The sequence below is a fragment of the Puntigrus tetrazona genome, unplaced genomic scaffold, assembly GCF_018831695.1.
Source record: "Puntigrus tetrazona isolate hp1 unplaced genomic scaffold, ASM1883169v1 S000000967, whole genome shotgun sequence".
Classification (NCBI taxonomy): domain Eukaryota; kingdom Metazoa; phylum Chordata; class Actinopteri; order Cypriniformes; family Cyprinidae; genus Puntigrus; species Puntigrus tetrazona.
In genome coordinates this window covers 1-13,014 of record NW_025048562.1, presented here as the reverse complement: position 1 = coordinate 13,014, position 13,014 = coordinate 1, and the positions used below count along the sequence as shown (strand labels likewise).

General features: G+C 38.6%; 31 pseudogenes; all 31 read left to right on the top strand.

Annotated features, from left to right (window-relative positions):
• Window positions 1-228: 228 nt before the first annotated feature.
• On the top strand, window positions 229-349 carry LOC122336780 (annotated as a pseudogene).
• A 275-nt stretch (window positions 350-624) lies between these two features.
• On the top strand, window positions 625-743 carry LOC122336784 (annotated as a pseudogene).
• Window positions 744-1,016: 273 nt separating this feature from the next.
• Window positions 1,017-1,133, top strand: LOC122336804 (annotated as a pseudogene).
• A 281-nt stretch (window positions 1,134-1,414) lies between these two features.
• Window positions 1,415-1,533, top strand: LOC122336878 (annotated as a pseudogene).
• Window positions 1,534-1,809: 276 nt separating this feature from the next.
• On the top strand, window positions 1,810-1,926 carry LOC122336803 (annotated as a pseudogene).
• A 279-nt stretch (window positions 1,927-2,205) lies between these two features.
• Window positions 2,206-2,322, top strand: LOC122336802 (annotated as a pseudogene).
• Window positions 2,323-2,596: 274 nt separating this feature from the next.
• LOC122336781 lies at window positions 2,597-2,719 on the top strand (annotated as a pseudogene).
• A 277-nt stretch (window positions 2,720-2,996) lies between these two features.
• LOC122336838 lies at window positions 2,997-3,117 on the top strand (annotated as a pseudogene).
• A 271-nt stretch (window positions 3,118-3,388) lies between these two features.
• On the top strand, window positions 3,389-3,505 carry LOC122336840 (annotated as a pseudogene).
• A 274-nt stretch (window positions 3,506-3,779) lies between these two features.
• LOC122336789 lies at window positions 3,780-3,898 on the top strand (annotated as a pseudogene).
• A 273-nt stretch (window positions 3,899-4,171) lies between these two features.
• On the top strand, window positions 4,172-4,288 carry LOC122336815 (annotated as a pseudogene).
• A 279-nt stretch (window positions 4,289-4,567) lies between these two features.
• On the top strand, window positions 4,568-4,684 carry LOC122336814 (annotated as a pseudogene).
• A 275-nt stretch (window positions 4,685-4,959) lies between these two features.
• On the top strand, window positions 4,960-5,078 carry LOC122336883 (annotated as a pseudogene).
• A 273-nt stretch (window positions 5,079-5,351) lies between these two features.
• Window positions 5,352-5,469, top strand: LOC122336835 (annotated as a pseudogene).
• Window positions 5,470-5,749: 280 nt separating this feature from the next.
• Window positions 5,750-5,867, top strand: LOC122336854 (annotated as a pseudogene).
• A 278-nt stretch (window positions 5,868-6,145) lies between these two features.
• LOC122336836 lies at window positions 6,146-6,263 on the top strand (annotated as a pseudogene).
• Window positions 6,264-6,539: 276 nt separating this feature from the next.
• LOC122336845 lies at window positions 6,540-6,658 on the top strand (annotated as a pseudogene).
• Window positions 6,659-7,330: 672 nt separating this feature from the next.
• Window positions 7,331-7,449, top strand: LOC122336834 (annotated as a pseudogene).
• Window positions 7,450-7,727: 278 nt separating this feature from the next.
• Window positions 7,728-7,846, top strand: LOC122336823 (annotated as a pseudogene).
• Window positions 7,847-8,119: 273 nt separating this feature from the next.
• On the top strand, window positions 8,120-8,238 carry LOC122336832 (annotated as a pseudogene).
• A 279-nt stretch (window positions 8,239-8,517) lies between these two features.
• LOC122336894 lies at window positions 8,518-8,638 on the top strand (annotated as a pseudogene).
• A 273-nt stretch (window positions 8,639-8,911) lies between these two features.
• On the top strand, window positions 8,912-9,034 carry LOC122336820 (annotated as a pseudogene).
• A 273-nt stretch (window positions 9,035-9,307) lies between these two features.
• On the top strand, window positions 9,308-9,427 carry LOC122336822 (annotated as a pseudogene).
• Window positions 9,428-9,701: 274 nt separating this feature from the next.
• Window positions 9,702-9,818, top strand: LOC122336800 (annotated as a pseudogene).
• A 270-nt stretch (window positions 9,819-10,088) lies between these two features.
• On the top strand, window positions 10,089-10,205 carry LOC122336813 (annotated as a pseudogene).
• A 278-nt stretch (window positions 10,206-10,483) lies between these two features.
• On the top strand, window positions 10,484-10,600 carry LOC122336799 (annotated as a pseudogene).
• A 273-nt stretch (window positions 10,601-10,873) lies between these two features.
• On the top strand, window positions 10,874-10,993 carry LOC122336844 (annotated as a pseudogene).
• A 277-nt stretch (window positions 10,994-11,270) lies between these two features.
• Window positions 11,271-11,388, top strand: LOC122336821 (annotated as a pseudogene).
• Window positions 11,389-11,659: 271 nt separating this feature from the next.
• Window positions 11,660-11,778, top strand: LOC122336877 (annotated as a pseudogene).
• A 271-nt stretch (window positions 11,779-12,049) lies between these two features.
• Window positions 12,050-12,168, top strand: LOC122336778 (annotated as a pseudogene).
• A 661-nt stretch (window positions 12,169-12,829) lies between these two features.
• Window positions 12,830-12,946, top strand: LOC122336798 (annotated as a pseudogene).
• Window positions 12,947-13,014: the final 68 nt, after the last annotated feature.

Here is a 13,014-nt window from a genome sequence, read left to right as displayed (position 1 = left end):
TTTGACCAGCTCTTTGCTTTCCTTACTGCTTATTTAATTCAATTGCCTTTAAAGTAGCTGTTCTTTTTAAACAGAGTTTGACTGTTTTTAACTACTTAACTAATGCCTTATATCTTTAATGTAGCTCATTTTGAAGTATTTTTTTTTTTGTATTTCATTCATTACTTATCTAGTATAATGGCACTTAGTGTGCCTCACCTTAAAATAGGGGCTTTTGCAGCAGCTTTCGCTTACGGCCATACCACCCTGTTCACGCCTGATCTCGCCTGATCTCTCAGAAGCTAAGCAGAGTTGGGCCTAGTTAGTACTTGGATGGGAGACTGCCTAGGAATACCAGGTGCTGTAAGTTTTTGAGTTTTTTCACTACTTATCTAATACACTGGCCCTTAGTGTGGCCAAAGTTTGACCAGCTCTTTGCTTTCCCTTACTGCTTATTTAATTCAATTGCCTTTAAAGTAGCTGTTCTTTAAACAGAGTTTGACTGTTTTTAACTACTTAACTAATGCTCTTATCTTTAATGTAGCTCATTTTGAAGTATTTTTTTGTATTTCATTCATTACTTATCTAGTATAATGGCACTTAGTGTGCCTCACCTTAAAAATAGGGGCTTTTTGCAGCAGCTTTCGCTACGGCCATACCACCCTGTTCACGCCTGATCTCGCCTGATCTCAGAAGCTAAGCAGAGTTGGGCCTAGTTAGTACTTGGATGGGAGACTGCCTAGGAATACCAGGTGCTGTAAGTTTTGAGTTTTTCACTACTTATCTAATACACTGGCCCTAGTGTGGCCAAAGTTTGACCAGCTCTTTGCTTTCCCTTACTGCTTATTTAATTCAATTGCCTTTAAAGTAGCTGTTCTTTAAACAGAGTTTGACTGTTTTTAACTACTTAACTAATGCTCTTATCTTTAATGTAGCTCATTTTGAAGTATTTTTTTGTATTTCATTCATTACTTATCTAGTATAATGGCACTTAGTGTGCCTCACCCTAAAAATAGGGGCTTTTTGCAGCAGCTTTCGCTTACGGCCATACCACCCTGTTCACGCCTGATCTCGCCTGATCTCAGAAGCTACAGAGTTGGGCCTAGTTAGTACTTGGATGGGAGACTGCCTAGGAATACCAGGTGCTGTAAGTTTTTGAGTTTTTCACTACTACTTATCTAATACACTGGCCCTTTAGTGTGGCCAAAGTTTGACCAGCTCTTTGCTTTCCTTACTGCTTATTTAATTCAATTGCCTTTAAAGTAGCTGTTCTTTAAACAGAGTTTGACTGTTTTTAACTACTTAACTAATGCTCTTATCTTTAATGTAGCTCATTTTGAAGTATTTTTTTTTGTATTTCATTCATTACTTATCTAGTATAATGGCACTTAGTGTGCCTCACCTTAAAATAGGGGCTTTTTGCAGCAGCTTTCTTTCTTACGGCCATACCACCCTGTTCACGCCTGATCTCGCCTGATCTCAGAAGCTAAGCAGAGTTGGGCCTAGTTAGTACTTGGATGGGAGACTGCCTAGGAATACCAGGTGCTGTAAGTTTTTGAGTTTTTTCACTACTTATCTAATACACTGGCCCTTTAGTGTGGCCAAAGTTTGACCAGCTCTTTGCTTTCCTTACTGCTTATTTAATTCAATTGCCTTTAAAGTAGCTGTTCTTTAAACAGAGTTTGACTGTTTTTAACTACTTAACTAATGCTCTTATCTTTAATGTAGCTCATTTTGAAGTATTTTTTTTTGTATTTCATTCATTACTTATCTAGTATAATGGCACTTAGTGTGCCTCACCTTAAAATAGGGGCTTTTGCAGCAGCTTTCGCTTACGGCCATACCACCCTGTTCACGCCTGATCTCGCCTGATCTCAGAAGCTACAGAGTTGGGCCTAGTTAGTACTTGGATGGGAGACTGCCTAGGAATACCAGGTGCTGTAAGTTTTTGAGTTTTTTCACTACTTATCTAATACACTGGCCCTTAGTGTGGCCAAAGTTTGACCAGCTCTTTGCTTTCCTTACTGCTTATTTAATTCAATTGCCTTTAAAGTAGCTGTTCTTTAAACAGAGTTTGACTGTTTTTAACTACTTAACTAATGCTCTTATCTTTAATGTAGCTCATTTTGAAGTATTTTTTTTTTTTTGTATTTCATTCATTACTTATCTAGTATAATGGCACTTAGTGTGCCTCACCTTAAAATAGGGGCTTTTGCAGCAGCTTTCGCTTACGGCCATACCACCCTGTTCACGCCTGATCTCGCCTGATCTCAGAAGCTACAGAGTTGGGCCTAGTTAGTACTTGGATGGGAGACTGCCTAGGAATACCAGGTGCTGTAAGTTTTTGAGTTTTTCACTACTTATCTAATACACTGGCCCTTAGTGTGGCCAAAGTTTGACCAGCTCTTTGCTTTCCCTTACTGCTTATTTAATTCAATTGCCTTTAAAGTAGCTGTTCTTTAAACAGAGTTTGACTGTTTTTAACTACTTAACTAATGCTTATCTTTAATGTAGCTCATTTTGAAGTATTTTTTTTTGTATTTCATTCATTACTTATCTAGTATAATGGCACTTAGTGTGCCTCACCTTAAAATAGGGGCTTTTTGCAGCAGCTTTCGCTTACGGCCATACCACCCTGTTCACGCCTGATCTCGCCTGATCTCAGAAGCTAAGCAGAGTTGGGCCTAGTTAGTTAGTACTTGGATGGGAGACTGCCTAGGAATACCAGGTGCTGTAAGTTTTTGAGTTTTTTCACTACTTATCTAATACACTGGCCCTTTAGTGTGTGGCCAAAGTTTGACCAGCTCTTTGCTTTCCTTACTGCTTATTTAATTCAATTGCCTTTAAAGTAGCTGTTCTTTAAACAGAGTTTGACTGTTTTTAACTACTTAACTAATGCTCTTATCTTTAATGTAGCTCATTTTGAAGTATTTTTTTTTATTTCATTCATTACTTATCTAGTATAATGGCACTTAGTGTGCCTCACCTTAAAAATAGGGGCTTTTGCAGCAGCTTTCGCTTACGCCATACCACACCTGTTCACGCCTGATCTCGCCTCTGATCTCAGAAGCTAAGCAGAGTTGGGCCTAGTTAGTACTTGGATGGGAGACTGCCTAGGAATACCAGGTGCTGTAAGTTTTGAGTTTTTCACTACTTATCTAATACACTGGCCCTTAGTGTGGCCAAAGTTTGACCAGCTCTTTGCTTTCCTTACTGCTTATTTAATTCAATTGCCTTTAAAGTAGCTGTTCTTTAAACAGAGTTTGACTGTTTTTAACTACTTAACTAATGCTCTTATCTTTAATGTAGCTCATTTTGAAGTATTTTTTTTGTATTTCATTCATTACTTATCTAGTATAATGGCACTTAGTGTGCCTCACCTTAAAATAGGGGCTTTTTGCAGCAGCTTTCACACGGCCATACCACCCTGTTCACGCCTGATCTCGCCTGATCTCAGAAGCTACAGAGTTGGGCCTAGTTAGTACTTGGATGGGAGACTGCCTAGGAATACCAGGTGCTGTAAGTTTTGAGTTTTTTCACTACTTATCTAATACACTGGCCCTTAGTGTGGCCAAAGTTTGACCAGCTCTTTGCTTTCCTTACTGCTTATTTAATTCAATTGCCTTTAAAGTAGCTGTTCTTTAACAGAGTTTGACTGTTTTTAACTACTTAACTAATGCTCTTATCTTTAATGTAGCTCATTTTGAAGTATTTTTTTTTGTATTTCATTCATTACTTATCTAGTATAATGGCACTTAGTGTGCCTCACCTTAAAATAGGGGCTTTTTGCAGCAGCTTTCACTTACGGCCATACCACCCTGTTCACGCCTGATCTCGCCTGATCTCAGAAGCTAAGCAGAGTTGGGCCTAGTTAGTACTTGGATGGGAGACTGCCTAGGAATACCAGGTGCTGTAAGTTTTGAGTTTTTTCACTACTTATCTAATACACTGGCCCTTAGTGTGGCCAAAGTTTGACCAGCTCTTTGCTTTCCTTTACTGCTTATTTAATTCAATTGCCTTTAAAGTAGCTGTTCTTTAAACAGAGTTTGACTGTTTTTAACTACTTAACTAATGCTCTATCTTTAATGTAGCTCATTTTGAAGTATTTTTTTTTTTATTTCATTCATTACTTATCTAGTATAATGGCACTTAGTGTGCCTCACCTTAAAATAGGGGCTTTTTGCAGCAGCTTTCTTACGGCCATACCACCCTGTTCACGCCTGATCTCGCCTGATCTCAGAAGCTACAGAGTTGGGCCTAGTTAGTACTTGGATGGGAGACTGCCTAGGAATACCAGGTGCTGTAAGTTTTTGAGTTTTTTCACTACTTATCTAATACACTGGCCCTTAGTGTGGCCAAAGTTTGACCAGCTCTTTTTCTTTCCCCTTACTGCTTATTTAATTCAATTGCCTTTAAAGTAGCTGTTCTTTAAACAGAGTTTGACTGTTTTTAACTACTTAACTAATGCTCTTATCTTTAATGTAGCTCATTTTGAAGTATTTTTTTTTATTTCATTCATTACTTATCTAGTATAATGGCACTTAGTGTGCCTCACCTTAAAATAGGGGCTTTTTGCAGCAGCTTTCTTTCTTACGGCCATACCACCCTGTTCACGCCTGATCTCGCCTGATCTCAGAAGCTACAGAGTTGGGCCTAGTTAGTACTTGGATGGGAGACTGCCTAGGAATACCAGGTGCTGTAAGTTTTGAGTTTTTTCACTACTTATCTAATACACTGGCCCTTAGTGTGGTCAAAGTTTGACCAGCTCTTTGCTTTCCCTTACTGCTTATTTAACTCAATTGCCTTTAAAGTAGCTGTTCTTTAAACAGAGTTTGACTGTTTTTAACTACTTAACTAATGCTCTTCTCTTTAATGTAGCTCATTTTGAAGTATTTTTTTTTTTGTATTTCATTCATTACTTATCTAGTATAATGGCACTTAGTGTGCCTCACCTTAAAATAGGGGCTTTTGCAGCAGCTTTCGCACGGCCATACCACCCTGTTCACGCCTGATCTCGTCTGATCTCAGAAGCTAAGCAGAGTTGGGCCTGGTTAGTACTTGGATGGGAGACTGCCTAAGAATACCAGGTGCTGTAAGTTTTTGAGTTTTTTCACTACTTATCTAATACACTGGCCTTAGTGTGGCCAAAGTTTGACCAGCTTTGCTTTTTCCTTACTGCTTATTTAATTCAATTGCTTTTAAAGTAGCTGTTCTTTAAACAGAGTTTGACTGTTTTTAACTACTTAACTAATGCTCTTATCTTTAATGTAGCTCATTTTGAAGTATTTTTTTGTATTTCATTCATTACTTATCTAGTATAATGGCACTTAGTGTGCCTCACCTTAAAATAGGGGCTTTTTGCAGCAGCTTTCGCTTACGGCCATACCACCCTGTTCACGCCTGATCTCGCCTGATCTCAGAAGCTACAGAGTTGGGCCCTAGTTAGTACTTGGATGGGAGACTGCCTAGGAATACCAGGTGCTGTAAGTTTTTGAGTTTTTTCACTACTTATCTAATACACTGGCCTTTAGTGTGGCCAAAGTTTGACCAGCTCTTTGCTTTCCTTTACTGCTTATTTAATTCAATTGCCTTTAAAGTAGCTGTTCTTTAAACAGAGTTTGACTGTTTTTAACTACTTAACTAATGCTCTTATCTTTAATGTAGCTCATTTTGAAGCATTATTTTTTTTTGTATTTCATTCATTACTTATCTAGTATAATGGCACTTAGTGTGCCTCACCTTAAAATAGGGGCTTTTTGCAGCAGCTTTCGCTTACGGCCATACCACCCTGTTCACGCCTGATCTCGCCTGATCTCAGAAGCTACAGAGTTGGGCCTAGTTAGTTAGTTGGATGGGAGACTGCCTAGGAATACCAGGTGCTGTAAGTTTTTGAGTTTTTTCACTACTTATCTAATACACTGGCCCTTAGTGTGGCCAAAGTTTGACCAGCTCTTTGCTTTCCTTACTGCTTATTTAATTCAATTGCCTTTAAAGTAGCTGTTCTTAAAACAGAGTTTGACTGTTTTTAACTACTTAACTAATGCTCTTATCTTTAATGTAGCTCATTTTGAAGTATTTTTTTTTTTTGTATTTCATTCATTACTTATCTAGTATAATGGCACTTAGTGTGCCTCACCTTAAAATAGGGGCTTTTGCAGCAGCTTTCGCTTACGGCCATACCACACCTGTTCACGCCTGATCTCGCCTGATCTCAGAAGCTACAGAGTTGGGCCTAGTTAGTACTTGGATGGGAGACTGCCTAGGAATACCAGGTGCTGTAAGTTTTGAGTTTTTTCACTACTTATCTAATACACTGGCCCTTAGTGTGGCCAAAGTTTGACCAGCTCTTTTGCTTTCCTTACTGCTTATTTAATTCAATTGCCTTTAAAGTAGCTGTTCTTTAAACAGAGTTTGACTGTTTTTAACTACTTAACTAATGCTCTTATCTTTAATGTAGCTCATTTTGAAGTATTTTTTTTTGTATTTCATTCATTACTTATCTAGTATAATGGCACTTAGTGTGCCCTCACCTTAAAATAGGGGCTTTTGCAGCAGCTTTCGCTTACGGCCATACCACCCTGTTCACGCCTGATCTCGCCTGATCTCAGAAGCTAAGCAGAGTTGGGCCTAGTTAGTACTTGGATGGGAGACTGCCTAGGAATACCAGGTGCTGTAAGTTTTTGAGTTTTTCACTACTTATCTAATACACTGGCCCTTAGTGTGGCCAAAGTTTGACCAGCTCTTTGCTTTCCTTTACTGCTTATTTAATTCAATTGCCTTTAAAGTAGCTGTTCTTTAAACAGAGTTTGACTGTTTTTAACTACTTAACTAATGCTCTTATCTTTAATGTAGCTCATTTTGAAGTATTTTTTTTTTTGTATTTCATTCATTACTTATCTAGTATAATGGCACTTAGTGTGCCTCACCTTAAAATAGGGGCTTTTTGCAGCAGCTTTCTTTACACGGCCATACCACACCCTGTTCACGCCTGATCTCGCCTGATCTCAGAAGCTACAGAGTTGGGCCTAGTTAGTACTTGGATGGGAGACTGCCTAGGAATACCAGGTGCTGTAAGTTTTGAGTTTTTCACTACTTATCTAATACACACTGGCCCTTAGTGTGGCCAAAGTTTGACCAGCTCTTTGCTTTCCTTACTGCTTATTTAATTCAATTGCCTTTAAAGTAGCTGTTCTTTAAACAGAGTTTGACTGTTTTTAACTACTTAACTAATGCTCTTATCTTTAATGTAGCTCATTTTGAAGTATTTTTTTTGTATTTCATTCATTACTTATCTAGTATAATGGCACTTAGTGTGCCTCACCTTAAAATAGGGCTTTTTGCAGCAGCTTTCGCTTACGGCCATACCACCCTGTTCACGCCTGATCTCGCCTGATCTCAGAAGCTAAGCAGAGTTGGGCCTAGTTAGTACTTGGATGGGAGACTGCCTAGGAATACCAGGTGCTGTAAGTTTTGAGTTTTTTCACTACTTATCTAATACACTGGCCCTTAGTGTGGCCAAAGTTTGACCAGCTCTTTGCTTTCCCTTACTGCTTATTTAATTCAATTGCCTTTAAAGTAGCTGTTCTTTAAACAGAGTTTGACTGTTTTTAACTACTTAACTAATGCTCTTATCTTTAATGTAGCTCATTTTGAAGTATTTTTTTTTTTCATATTTCATTCATTACTTATCTAGTATAATGGCACTTAGTGTGCCTCACCTTAAAATAGGGGCTTTTGCAGCAGCTTTCGCTTACGGCCATACCACCCTGTTCACGCCTGATCTCGCCTGATCTCAGAAGCTAAGCAGAGTTGGGCCTAGTTAGTACTTGGATGGGAGACTGCCTAGGAATACCAGGTGCTGTAAGTTTTGAGTTTTTTCACTACTTATCTAATACACTGGCCTCTTAGTGTGGCCAAAGTTTGACCAGCTCTTTGCTTTCCTTACTGCTTATTTAATTCAATTGCCTTTAAAGTAGCTGTTCTTTAAACAGAGTTTGACTGTTTTTAACTACTTAACTAATGCTCTTATCTTTAATGTAGCTCATTTTGAAGTATTTTTTTGTATTTCATTCATTACTTATCTAGTATAATGGCACTTAGTGTGCCTCACCTTAAAATAGGGGCTTTTGCAGCAGCTTTCGCTTACGGCCATACCACCCTGTTCACGCCTGATCTCTCGCCTGATCTCAGAAGCTACAGAGTTGGGCCTAGTTAGTACTTGGATGGGAGACTGCCTAGGAATACCAGGTGCTGTAAGTTTTGAGTTTTTTTTCACTACTTATCTAATACACTGGCCCTTAGTGTGGCCAAAGTTTGACCAGCTCTTTGCTTTCCTTACTGCTTATTTAATTCAATTGCCTTTAAAGTAGCTGTTCTTTAAACAGAGTTTGACTGTTTTTAACTACTTAACTAATGCTCTTATCTTTAATGTAGCTCATTTTGAAGTATTTTTTTTTTTGTATTTCATTCATTACTTATCTAGTATAATGGCACTTAGTGTGTGCTCACCTTAAAATAGGGGCTTTTGCAGCAGCTTTTGCTTACGGCCATACCACCCTGTTCACGCCTGATCTCTCGCCTGATCTCAGAAGCTAAGCAGAGTTGGGCCTAGTTAGTACTTGGATGGGAGACTGCCTAGGAATACCAGGTGCTGTAAGTTTTTGAGTTTTTCACTACTTATCTAATACACTGGCCTTAGTGTGTGGCCAAAGTTTGACCAGCTCTTTGCTTTCCTTACTGCTTATTTAATTCAATTGCCTTTAAAGTAGCTGTTCTTTAAACAGAGTTTGACTGTTTTTAACTACTTAACTAATGCTCTTATCTTTAATGTAGCTCATTTTGAAGTATTTTTTTGTATTTCATTCATTACTTATCTAGTATAATGGCACTTAGTGTGCCTCACCTTAAAATAGGGGCTTTTGCAGCAGCTTTCGCTTACGGCCATACTACCCTGTTCACGCCTGATCTCGCCTGATCTCAGAAGCTAAGCAGAGTTGGGCCTAGTTAGTACTTGGATGGATGGGAGACTGCCTAGGAATACCAGGTGCTGTAAGTTTTGAGTTTTTTCACTACTTATCTAATACACTGGCCCTTAGTGTGGCCAAAGTTTGACCAGCTCTTTGCTTTCCTTTACTGCTTATTTAATTCAATTGCCTTTAAAGTAGCTGTTCTTTAAACAGAGTTTGACTGTTTTTAACTACTTAACTAATGCTCTTATCTTTAATGTAGCTCATTTTGAAGTATTTTTTTTTATTTCATTCATTACTTATCTAGTATAATGGCACTTAGTGTGCCTCACCTTAAAATAGGGGCTTTTGCAGCAGCTTTTGCACACGGCCATACCACACCTGTTCACGCCTGATCTCGCCTGATCTCAGAAGCTAAGCAGAGTTGGGCCTAGTTAGTACTTGGATGGGAGACTGCCTAGGAATACCAGGTGCTGTAAGTTTTGAGTTTTTTCACTACTTATCTAATACACTGGCCCTTAGTGTGGCCAAAGTTTGACCAGCTCTTTGCTTTCCTTACTGCTTATTTAATTCAATTGCCTTTAAAGTAGCTGTTCTTTAAACAGAGTTTGACTGTTTTTAACTACTTAACTAATGCTCTTATCTTTAATGTAGCTCATTTTGAAGTATTTTTTTTTTATTTCATTCATTACTTATCTAGTATAATGGCACTTAGTGTGCCTCACCTTAAAAATAGGGGCTTTTGCAGCAGCTTTCGCTTACGGCCATACCACCCTGTTCACGCCTGATCTCGCCTGATCTCAGAAGCTACAGAGTTGGGCCTAGTTAGTACTTGGATGGGAGACTGCCTAGGAATACCAGGTGCTGTAAGTTTTGAGTTTTTCACTACTTATCTAATACACTGGCCTTTAGTGTGGCAAAGTTTGACCAGCTCTTTGCTTTCCTTACTGCTTATTTAATTCAATTGCCTTTAAAGTAGCTGTTCTTTAAAACAGAGTTTGACTGTTTTTAACTACTTAACTAATGCTCTTATCTTTAATGTAGCTCATTTTGAAGTATTTTTTTGTATTTCATTCATTACTTATCTAGTATAATGGCACTTAGTGTGCCTCACCTTAAAATAGGGGCTTTTTGCAGCAGCTTTCTTACGGCCATACCACCCTGTTCACGCCTGATCTCGCCTGATCTCAGAAGCTACAGAGTTGGGCCTAGTTAGTACTTGGATGGGAGACTGCCTAGGAATACCAGGTGCTGTAAGTTTTTGAGTTTTTTCACTACTTATCTAATACACTGGCCTTAGTGTGGCCAAAGTTTGACCAGCTCTTTGCTTTCCTCTTACTGCTTATTTAATTCAATTGCCTTTAAAGTAGCTGTTCTTTAAACAGAGTTTGACTGTTTTTAACTACTTAACTAATGCTCTTATCTTTAATGTAGCTCATTTTGAAGTATTTTTTTTTTTGTATTTCATTCATTACTTATCTAGTATAATGGCACTTAGTGTGCCTCACCTTAAAATAGGGGCTTTTGCAGCAGCTTTCGCTTACGGCCATACCACCCTGTTCACGCCTGATCTCGCCTGATCTCAGAAGCTACAGAGTTGGGCCTAGTTAGTACTTGGATGGGAGACTGCCTAGGAATACCAGGTGCTGTAAGTTTTGAGTTTTTCACTACTTATCTAATACACTGGCCCTTAGTGTGGCCAAAGTTTGACCAGCTCTTTGCTTTCCTTACTGCTTATTTAATTCAATTGCCTTTAAAGTAGCTGTTCTTTAAACAGAGTTTGACTGTTTTTAACTACTTAACTAATGCTCTTATCTTTAATGTAGCTCATTTTGAAGTATTTTTTTTTGTATTTCATTCATTACTTATCTAGTATAATGGCACTTAGTGTGCCTCACCTTAAAATAGGGGCTTTTGCAGCAGCTTTCGCTTACGCCATACCAATTCTTGTTCACGCCTGATCTCGCCTGATCTCAGAAGCTAAGCAGAGTTGGGCCTAGTTAGTACTTGGATGGGAGACTGCCTAGGAATACCAGGTGCTGTAAGTTTTTGAGTTTTTCACTACTTATCTAATACACTGGCCTCTTAGTGTGGCCAAAGTTTGACCAGCTCTTTGCTTTCCTTACTGCTTATTTAATTCAATTGCCTTTAAAGTAGCTGTTCTTTAAACAGAGTTTGACTGTTTTTAACTACTTAACTAATGCTCTTATCTTTAATGTAGCTCATTTTGAAGTATTTTTTTTTGTATTTCATTCATTACTTATCTAGTATAATGGCACTTAGTGTGCCTCACCTTAAAATAGGGGCTTTTTGCAGCAGCTTTCGCTTTACGCCATACCACCCTGTTCACGCCTGATCTCGCCTGATCTCAGAAGCTAAGCAGAGTTGGGCCTAGTTAGTACTTGGATGGGAGACTGCCTAGGAATACCAGGTGCTGTAAGTTTTGAGTTTTTTCACTACTTATCTAATACACTGGCCCTTAGTGTGGCCAAAGTTTGACCAGCTCTTTGCTTTCCTTTACTGCTTATTTAATTCAATTGCCTTTAAAGTAGCTGTTCTTAAAACAGAGTTTGACTGTTTTTAACTACTTAACTAATGCTCTTATCTTTAATGTAGCTCATTTTGAAGTATTTTTTTGTATTTCATTCATTACTTATCTAGTATAATGGCACTTAGTGTGCCTCACCTTAAAATAGGGGCTTTTGCAGCAGCTTTCTTACGGCCATACCACCCTGTTCACGCCTGATCTCGCCTGATCTCAGAAGCTAAGCAGAGTTGGGCCTAGTTAGTACTTGGATGGGAGACTGCCTAGGAATACCAGGTGCTGTAAGTTTTTGAGTTTTTTCACTACTTATCTAATACACTGGCCCTTAGTGTGGCCAAAGTTTGACCAGCTCTTTGCTTTCCTTACTGCTTATTTAATTCAATTGCCTTTAAAGTAGCTGTTCTTTAAACAGAGTTTGACTGTTTTTAACTACTTAACTAATGCTCTTATCTTTAATGTAGCTCATTTTGAAGTATTTTTTGTATTTCATTCATTACTTATCTAGTATAATGGCACTTAGTGTGCCTCACCTTAAAATAGGGGCTTTTGCAGCAGCTTTACTTACGGCCATACCACCCTGTTCACGCCTGATCTCGCCTGATCTCAGAAGCTAAGCAGAGTTGGGCCTAGTTAGTACTTGGATGGGAGACTGCCTAGGAATACCAGGTGCTGTAAGTTTTGAGTTTTTTCACTACTTATCTAATACACTGGCCCTTAGTGTGGCCAAAGTTTGACCAGCTCTTTGCTTTCCTTTACTGCTTATTTAATTCAATTGCCTTTAAAGTAGCTGTTCTTTTAAACAGAGTTTGACTGTTTTTAACTACTTAACTAATGCTCTTATCTTTAATGTAGCTCATTTTGAAGTATTTTTTATTTCATTCATTACTATCTAGTATAATGGCACTTAGTGTGCCTCACCTTAAAATAGGGGCTTTTGCAGCAGCTTTCGCTACGCCATACCACCCTGTTCACGCCTGATCTCGTCTGATCTCAGAAGCTACAGAGTTGGGCCTAGTTAGTACTTGGATGGGAGACTGCCTAGGAAATACCAGGTGCTGTAAGTTTTGAGTTTTTCACTACTTATCTAATACACTGGCCCTTAGTGTGGCCAAAGTTTGACCAGCTCTTTGCTTTCCCTTACTGCTTATTTAATTCAATTGCCTTTAAAGTAGCTGTTCTTTAAACAGAGTTTGACTGTTTTTAACTACTTAACTAATGCTCTTATCTTTAATGTAGCTCATTTTGAAGTATTTTTTTTTGTATTTCATTCATTACTTATCTAGTATAATGGCACTTAGTGTGCCTCACCTTAAAATAGGGGCTTTTTGCAGCAGCTTTCGCTTACGGCCATACCACCCTGTTCACGCCTGATCTCGCCTGATCTCAGAAGCTACAGAGTTGGGCCTAGTTAGTACTTGGATGGGAGACTGCCTAGGAATACCAGGTGCTGTAAGTTTTTGAGTTTTTCTACTACTTATCTAATACACTGGCCCTTAGTGTGGCCAAAGTTTGACCAGCTCTCTT